Raw genomic sequence first — 10,209 nt, forward strand, 5'->3', positions numbered from 1 at the left:
AACAGTCTCCTTTTACATTATTATGGGTTTTTATTTAGGTAAATAGTTAATAGTGTAATTTATTACATCAATATCAATTTCCTCAAATAGCAATCATTTCTTCATGGCCAAGCTTTCAAAATCATTTTTCTAGCTATCTGAAGTACAGCAAACTACGCTGTCCATGGGAGCGGTAAAACACAGTAACACAACAGATACACTCACTTCCCTTTAGCTTCCAGTGAGTTATTGCAGACAATGGAAGTGGCAGGCGGTGAAGGAGGCACTTTGTTAGACCACAGCAGGAAAATTAGTTTTCTGAGTGCAATGAATAGGGCTCCATCCCTGCGGGACAACTCTAATCTCAAGCAGAGCACAGAATAATGGACTATCAGCTTCTTGCTGTGTAGAAGTCCTTGGGCTAGGGTGAGCTTCTTTGGGTGTGGTTTTCAGGCCTGGTCCATATTGGTAAGAGTACATTTTTGGGAGGGCAATGTGAGTGGAGGTGTATGCAATTTCCAATGTTGTGATCTCTGCTGTTCAAAGAAGGGTAGTCCTAGTTGGTCAGAATTCAGATCTTGTCACAGTTTTCAGTCATGTGCTCTGGGACCCCAACCTTGTGTTGTCACATGGCTACATTCCAAGGCTAGCAGGGCAGGGTTTCTGAAGCAAGTTTGTAAAAATTCCCTACTGATAAATGACTCCATTGTGTAATCTCCCAGACATGACCTCCCCTCCACATGATTTGGTAACTCTTGCTCAACTCTTCCATGTTCCTCCCCTCACCTTACACTTCCAGCCTCTGGTAGCCACCATTCTAGTCTCACCTATAAGATTAACTTTTGTAGATTCCACCTATTGATTAGATCATGTGGTACTAGTCTTTCTGTATTGGTCTCATCTCACTTAACTATAAATAATTCCCTCCCCATGCTGGCATAAATGACAGTGTTCCATTCTTTTTATGCTTGAATAATTTTCATTGTACAAATGTATATTTTCTTATCTACTCATCAATTGGTAAACATGTATTTTGTATTTGCTTATTATTCTTATTGCTTACTTGCTTGTTTCTTTTGTTTTGTTTTGTTTTGTTTTTTGAGACTGAGTCTCTGTAGTCCTGCCTATTGTGGGACTGGCTACGAATAACTGGATGGCCTCTAACTCAAATATCTGTTTGTCTTTGAGTCTTCTAAGTACTAAGATTATAAGTGTGTACCATTATTACTGTGTGAATAGCTATATAATGAACATGGGAGGGTAGATATCGCTTCCAAATACTGGTTTTCTTTCTTTGAGATGTATACCTGATAGCGACCTTGCTAGGCTGCATGGTGATTTTATTTTTGACTTCTGGAGGACCACCATACTGTATGCAAGTACTGATTTATTTACATTTCCACAAAGAATGTGCTAGGGTTTTGTTTTCTCAACAGGACTTTTAGATAATGAGCATAAGTAGTTTAATTTCAACTCAACCTACAATGCAGAGAAGTAGAGATTCATAACCAATGACCAAGGTAAAGAAGCTGATGAAAAGATAGTATGAGGAACTGTATATCAAGGGTGGGGCAAACAGGAATTCAAGTGGACATCAAGTACAGGAGGCTTTCCAAAAAACTCACATAGCAGGATTTCTTGGTAGCACTAAGCTAGGCAGAACAAAGCCCTGGATCCAAACATATGGTTCAAAGAAATCTCCCTTAAGTTTGGTTAAAAGAGAGTTCTCATCAACAAGCAGGCTTTCTCACCCTATGTAAGTGTATGAAAAGCAACACTTCAGACACAGAATTTGACATTTACCTGGTAGCTTCTGCTTCCACAAGGCCCAGCAGCCCAAAAGTACAATCGACAACTCTGATTGCCCTGCCCACTCACTGGCAAACTTCTCTATACAAGTCATTTTAGGCATTGAAAACTCCCTTCCACATTGATGTGGTTTGAATGTAGAGTGTCCTCAAAAAACCTATGTCTCCAGCTTGGTGTGCTACTGGGAGGTGATGGGAACTTGATCAATAAGACTGAACAGGAAACTTGGAAGCATGCCTTGAAAAGAACTGGAGCCCTGATATCTGCCTCTCGGCTCCTGTGAAATGAGCAGCTCCTTCCATCTCACACTTTTGCCTTCATGTTCTATGCACAAACTGCTCTTTTTATACAGTCTAGGACACATCCCCACCCTCCCAAAAAAACTGGGAAAGCTCAAGAGCTGCCTTAGCAGTTAGGACATTTTATGAATGTGATTAAGACACATATAAAGTCAGTGTGGCTCCCAAACCACAATTTTAGCCTCCTGCAAGGGATTTAGTCAGTGATGGAGGCAATGATTCAGTCAGGGAACTTTCGGTTGGATCAACCTTAAGGGGAGGGTCTGGAGAATATTTCTACACAGTGTAAGATGTTCTGTCTGGACTTTATCCAGAAGTGACCTAGCCTAGGTTTTATGGTCACTCACCAGTAGCCAAAGGACTCTGTCACACTTTGCCATGTGTTTCACAGTAGGAAAATGTTGTATGGTAGATAACAAGGGCTAAGCCTCTGAGGAAATTAAGATACAAGACATTGATGCAAAATCAGGCTTTCTTTTTCATAAGGGAAAGGATAAATTATCTCAGACTTCATAAAATTAAATTTGTAACACATATTTCACTCCTGACTTCATCTGCCCATTCCTACACCCTCTCTTTCAAGTTGGGATGCCAACTTATGGCATTAACCTAGTCCAACCCTGCTGAGTGCCCTTGACCTGTATCCCTTGGCATAGAGTCTAGATTTCTCCAGTCAACTCAACTTCACTGACCCCTGTGAACTTCACTCAACCCTATTGTGCATTCTTGGCTTCTTCTATAGGCAGACGTGGGCCACCAATTCCTTTCATATAAAGACCTAAGGACCATCCTCCTTTAGGAAAGAGAATTAAACCCATACCAGCAATTCCATCACTCCCACACCTTCCTGTGGAATACATACCACTCTTTTCCCTCCAAGAGTCCCTTCCTGAGCCCTCTAGTCAGGTAAGAAGCCTAAATCATACAACTAATCCAATCTACCCCAGCTGAAGACACTTACTCCACATTTCTAGACAGAGAGCTGAGACTCCTGCAACCAAACATGATAAACACTAAAGAGTATTTGTGCCTGCAGAGACTGATTGACTGATTAAAACTTCAGTACTGTGGAGAGAATGAAATATTACAGGGAGGGGAGATAGAATGAGCTGGTATAAAGAGTTAAAAGAGAATAAAATAATAGGAAGGATTATATAGGGGTAAAGGAGGAGACGGTGGGATAGAGGAGGAACATGAAAGACTTTCTGCAAAATCCATGTTGAAAACCTACTACTGCAAAAGCATATACATGCAAACACACACACACACACACACACACACACACACACACACACTCCAAACACAAACAAGGTAGAAAGCTAAAGCTGAGTTACCCTATAATATGGCATCAATGCCTCTAGTAGACACCCCACGCTAACAAATATAAAGCCAAGTGCTATAAATGTCTTACTTTTTTGGTGTTATTAGCTAATGAAGTTCTAAAGGTTCACAAGTCCATACGATTTTATTGTTAAAGACATAAAATGCTTGTGATAGAGAACATGAAGAAATCAAGTACCACAGTCCCTGAAATTTGTTCTCTATTGGCTAGATTCATGGTGCTGGGAGGTGCTATATAAACTAACAGTCGTAAAGAGAAATTATTCATCATTCCCAGCTGTGAATCCTGTGAGCTACAATGACTGGCCAGGCAAAGCATGCCTATTGGAGTAGTAGTGGCACAGGTGTCGGAAGAGCAACCAACGATTTTCTAGTTGTATTAAATCATGCTCCATAAGGCAGCACTAATTTCTGATACTGTCAAGAGGCCTAAGAAGCCTGTGATTATGTGGGTTATAGCCCCTATAAAAGAACCTACTACTTGATTCTGCTAAATCAAGATAGTGTTAAATTGCCCCCTTAAACTCTTATCTTTATACCCATAGATTAGTGCACTTCTCACCCCTCTCAGAGAAGTTTCTTTTTACAGTAGGTGACAATTAATACAGAGGTCTGTCACTTGTCAGCACATACAGAGAATACATTATTGTGGAGTGCTCTGTCCTAAAGGGAATATCTATATTACTCTCTATTCTCCAAGGCTTAGGGAGCAGAGCTAGAGATAGCGGCTGACTGAAGAAAGCTAATGTAAAACATTATGCTTAACTCACAGTGGCTGTGACTGAATGAACAAGAATTGCACATTATCAGGCTATCTGAAAGCATAGCATGGATGGAGGAGAGAGATAAGAGATCCCATTCCCATATAGGAAGCTATTGGCAATTGATGGCCACTGGAGAAGAAAAAAGTACTCTTCAGCAATGCAGCCCCTAAAACTGTGCTCCAGGGGGTTGTTCTTAATGTAGGAAAAGTAATATTAAGTAGAAATGAAAGAAAATAGTTGAGAATGAGAGAAAATAGTCGAGAATGATATAAATATGAGATTACAATTTTGGTATAAAAGGTAAAAAAGAAAAGCAGGTATTTAGATGGTCTTTAGAACAGATGGCTTTTTTTTGACAAAATAACATTTTGTCTTTAGAATGGAAAATAAAAGGTTAAGAAAACAAAATGAAATCTTAAGTCCGAGTTATACTTGGTCTGCATAAGTTGCTTAGAGTTTTTGGAGGATGGAACTTAAGAATGATATATATTTGATTATTAAAAGTGATACTGATTGCTCCTGGTAACATGTATGAGAACTATCTTTTTTTTTTTTTTTTGGTTTTTCAAGACAGGGTTTCTCTGTGGTTTTGGAGCCTGTTCTGGAACTAGCTCTTGTAGACCAGGCTGGTCTCGAACTCACAGAGATCTGCCTGCCTCTGCCTCCCGAGTGCTGGGATTAAAGGTGTGCGCCACCACCACCCGGCTGAGAACTGAAAGAATAAGAATGCATGTCTAATCAAGATAATTGCCTATGTTTATGTTTGACTTTAACCACTTGGGGAAACTATAAATTCATATGGAACTATTTAGTTTGCTTTGTGTTAGCCTTGTCTGAATGCCACACAGAAGCCAAAATTATAAGACTGGTGAATCTCTTTTTCTGGCATCCAACAATGAACTCTTGGAAGCCTATGAGGATAAAGGGATCAAAGAAAGATAACCAATATTTGGCCCTTTACCCTTCAAGGTCAACCAGATCTCCAGAGATAATGGTACCCTTCTGGCAAGGAACTTTCCTCTTTATCAAAGAGGCCACAAATTCTCCAGATACTGGACTCCAACCAGAGCATATCATATAAGAAAGGGGGTAACTGATACCTCAGGTCACATGTGATACAATACAAATGTTATAACTTATGGGGAATACCAGCAAAGGAGCAAACTAGGCCCTCTGAATGTGGGTGACAGTTGTATGGCTGGGGAAGACTATGGGACCACTGGCAGTGGGGCCAGGATTTATCCTTACTGCTTGTACTAACTTTTTGGAACCCATTCTCTTTGGAGGGATAATTGCTCAGCCTAGATACAGTGGGCAGGGTGTTGGTCCTTCCTCAAAGCCATGTGCTAGACTTGTTGAGTCTCCATGGGAAGCCTTATCTTCTCTGAGTAGTGGATGGAAGGTAGAGTGGGGGAAAGCAGAGGAAACAGGATGAGGGAGGGAGTATGAACTATGATTGGTATGCAAAATAAGAGAAGATAGTTTTTTTAAAAAAATAAATATAGAGATAAAAGGAAAAGAGGGGGGGGTCATTGTGAGGGCATGTGGACAATGTTGTACTTACATGCTAATATATGGCTGGTTATGCTATTTTTATAAAGCCTCTTCAAGGACTAGCTACCTTTTCAACTAACTGAATTAGCTTAAAATTCAGGAATAAATTTTACTTACAATCTTATGGTTTTGAAAAAAGAAAGGGGTAATGACCTCCTCAGTCCTGACCTCACTTATTATATCTTAATATGGTGGTTTGAATAGGAATGGCTCCCACAGACTCCTGTGTGTATGAAGGCTTGGCCCATAGGCAGTGGCACTGTTAGGAGGTATGACATCATTGGAATAGGTGTGGCCTCGTTGAAAGAAGTGTGTCACTGTGGAGGTGGGCTTTGAGGTCTTATTTGCTCAAGCTAGGCCTAGTACAGCAGTGTCCTTCTGTTGCTTGTGCGTCAAGATGTAGAATTGCCAGTTCCTTCTCCAGTACCATGTCTACCTGCATGCTGTCATGCTTCCTGCAATGTTGATAACAGACCTATGAAACTGTAAACCAGTCCCAATTAAATGTTTTCCGATATAAGAATTTCTGTGGTCATGGTGTTTCCTCAGAGCAATAAAACCCAAACTAAAACCCCTAGGAATCATGATTACAGTTGGGTATTATGTGATCTCATACATATAAGGGTTAGTGCTAATTGAAGCAGTTATATATGTCAAAACTCCTACATCTTATGAAAATAATATGAATGAATACCCTAAAAATGAAAAAGTCAAACAATTCTAATAGAATCTGAAGGAAATAATGAAAATTTATTGTAAAAGGAGAGAATATGGTGGGAAATGTAAGCAAAATATAGTATTTTTTCTATCAAATGGTTGAATAAGACAAAAGTTGATTTAAATTATTTTTATAAGGAAGTAACTTGGTAGAATTTCAAATTCCTTCAGGGAAATTTATTTTCTAAAATACAAATGTATGCTTAAGTTTAATTTCTCCCTAGAAATGTACCACTCTGTATTAGCCAATCACAGAAGACTGTGAGGCCGACCTCTGGCCACTTCCGGTAGGTATAGGACCCCTCTGTGTTAGGAACAGAAACTGAGGAGAATGTCTGCTAGGTGGTCTCTCCTGCATATTCATCATGGCTATGCAGCATCTCGCAAAAGGAAATTGTTTTACTCTGCTGAAATATTTTTAAACAAACTTTATTATTGTATTAGTCAGAGTTCTCTAGAGTAACAGAATGGAATATATATGGAAATTATTAGAATAGCTTGCAGTTGTGGTCTGGCTAATCCAACAAGGGTTATCTACTGATAGAAAGGCTAAGAATCCAGTGATTGCTCAATTCGAGGGCCTGGATGTCTTAGATGGTCATCCGTCTACATGGGAATCTCATATTCAAATGAAGTCTTTAAAGAAAACTATCAATTGAACCCAAAATAAACGACTACTTGCCTCCAACACACTTTCTCCTGTTCTCCATCTCTAAGGTGTATCAGAGCTACACACAAGGAAAAGAAATATTGCAAGGTTTGTTCTATGTAATTACCACACAAAAGTCACCATCATGACCTCCACTTGCTGAAACAAGTAAATATGTCCCAGAAGAGAAACTAAATCAAGCAATCCAGGCATTGAAGTCCAGCATCATGATGTTGCAGTGAGAGATCCTCTGTGATGGAGAAGAACAAACTCCAAGGCCACTTAGAGAGACTGGAGGCTTAAGAATCAAAAATGCTCACAACAGAGATTCACAAAGGAGACATCAAAACAGATGTGCAGGGAGAGGCTGATTGAAGGATTAGTAGTTCTGGAGTCTATACTTTTCAAGTCAATCTCATCTACTTTTAAGAGAACAAATATGCAACAGCACCACAATACCCTAACATTAACAAGATAAAAAGCTCCAGATGCACCACCAAACCCCTGTTTGTGCAATGTGAAACTCGTGTGAGCAGAGGCTTTGCTCAAAGCCTGGCTCTACCCCAAGTCTTAGACACAGGTGGAAAAATAAACATCAGTGCCATCCGTTGTCCTGTAAGACATCAAATAAAATATTTGCTGAGGCATCTGACTGACTTCAATTTAATTAGCTTTTCCCAACAAATACAGCTTGAGTTTGCTAGGCAATAGAAAAGGCACATTAATCACAGGCATCTGCTTATTAGCATATTCTTCTCATAATTACCTTGGTGATGCCATCCACAGCTGTGCTTGCGCTACAGGTGCAGTGCCAAGGGTTCAGGAAGGCTGAGCCCCAGAGAAAACATAGCAGGAACAAGATGGCCTATTTTCTCTCAGTCTAGGGTCAATGGCAATGTACATGTACAAAAATATATGTGTCTACCTAATAGCAGTCCTCTGAGAGGAAGCTGCTTCCGTTTGTCAAATTGAAGGAAGGGATGAGAGATGATCTCAATCTCTCCCAATGTTTTTAATATCCACAAAAACAACATGTTCTTGTTCTCCAGAATGCCAAAGAAAGGCAATCATGTTAGTCATCTCTGTCCCTCAGTTCATCTTTTGCTCAGAAACAGATTGACTCATAGGTCTTGAAGTGTCTTCACACACACACACACACACACACACACACACACACACACACACACAAAGCAAACAACAACATTAAAAACACCTTGGACCTTTGCTCACATATCCCGGAGCCAGTTTGTTCACACAGCAAATCTAATTCTATCTGTCCAACAATGTCAATTCAAAGGAGCCCTCCGTGAACCTGTCCTTCAGTTTGTACACTGGAAGTAATATACCACTCTCATAAGCTCTGTCTGTGACACTTCTTTCTTCTCTGCAAACTTTCCAGTTGTCTACAATGCATTTTCTGAATATTTCCACTACAGTAGCAACATACCCATCCTCTAAGTTCTTGTAATGCAAACTTGACCTTATCTAAACAAAAGATTGTTTACCCAGCTATCATATAAAGCTGATCTGGCACAGTAGCACCATACCCATCCTCTAAGTTCTTGTAATGCAAACTTGACCTTATCTAAACAAAAGATTGTTTACCCAGTTATCATATAAAGCTGATCTGGCTTTGTGATTACTTTGGCCAAATAAGGTAGAAGAGACGGTCTTGAATTTCTATGTCCCGAGATTATAAAGGAATTAGTTGCTCTTTGTATTCTGAAGAACACCAGTTATTGTGAAAGAATGCTGAGTCACACCAGACGCCTGAGATGGCCACACTACAAGGAAGTCCAAGCAGGTCACACAGGAACGAGAAAGATACCCACTCAGGCTCTTGGATTCAGGTACTCAATGAAGACACAGACTGCATGGTGCAAACAAGTTCAGCTAGGAAATTCCAGACCAAACAGAAATCCAATGAAGCAAATGTGTACCATCTTCACCAAGCCCTAACCAAATTTCAGCATCATAAGCAAATAAGTGATTGCTATTGCTTCAAATGATCAAGTTTTCTGGAGGCTTTGATGCAATTATGGAGAGCCAAAGAATTTGCTTTCCTCATGAAAGATCATGGGTAAGCAGACATATCAGAGGGTCACTGGGCAACACTGCCTTTTAGTAAATGGCTGAACTACTATTTGTCTCCTCTGTCTAGGGATAATGAGAGATGAGAAAAGACAGTGTACGTAAATCATTTTTAGAGCAGCACTCGCCTGCAGTCAAATCTCCGTGTTGGTAATAACTTAGCTTGAACCTGTCAGTAAGTTTGTAGAATTCATCAATGGTTCATGAAAAGTGTCCAGCATAGAGAAGGAGTGTAAAAGGCTCTAAAACCTACTGATTGGATAAGGAACATGCACGCCACTCCTGTGTTTATCTGGTGCACAGGACTTGAGGAACTAAGAAAGGGTACTTGAAAGAGTCCAGCATTTCTCTCTAAATACACATTTGCCACCAAGAACCTAAACCTTTTCAACTCTTCTACCTTTAAAAGACAATCAAACTAGCTTGCCATGATTTATAGCAAGAAAATCGCTGTTATAAATATGTCTGAACAACAGAGATTGTTCTTTTCAAAAGGTAAGTATGTTTTATTTAGCTTCTTAATTTACTACTTGGGGAATGGTTAAACAAACTTTGAAACATACACAGCGAAATATTTATAAGAATTGTTGGGCTCTTCCAGAGGACCTGAGTTCAATTCCCTGCAACCACATGGTGATTCACAACCATTTGTAATGAGGTCTCATGTTCTCTTCTGGCCCACAGATAATACAGGCAGAACACTGTATACATAATAAATAAATTATAAAAAGAAAGAAAAAAATCTTTAAAAAAAGAATTGTTGGGAAACAAAAGGGAAATATATACGCAAAGGTAAAGGTGGGCTTTGATACCACACACAGTCCTGCCTGTGAGGGAGGCTGCACTGTGAGGATAGCTAGGCATCAGGACACTGGCTCAAAATTGTGATGATAGATAGATAGATAGATAGATAGATAGATAGATAGATAGATAGATAGATACATGATAGAGTGATGATAGATACATGATAGATGATAGATAGATAGATAGATAGATAGATAGATAG

Source organism: Microtus ochrogaster, unplaced genomic scaffold (genome assembly GCF_000317375.1).
Source record: "Microtus ochrogaster isolate Prairie Vole_2 unplaced genomic scaffold, MicOch1.0 UNK140, whole genome shotgun sequence".
Lineage (NCBI taxonomy): Eukaryota > Metazoa > Chordata > Mammalia > Rodentia > Cricetidae > Microtus > Microtus ochrogaster.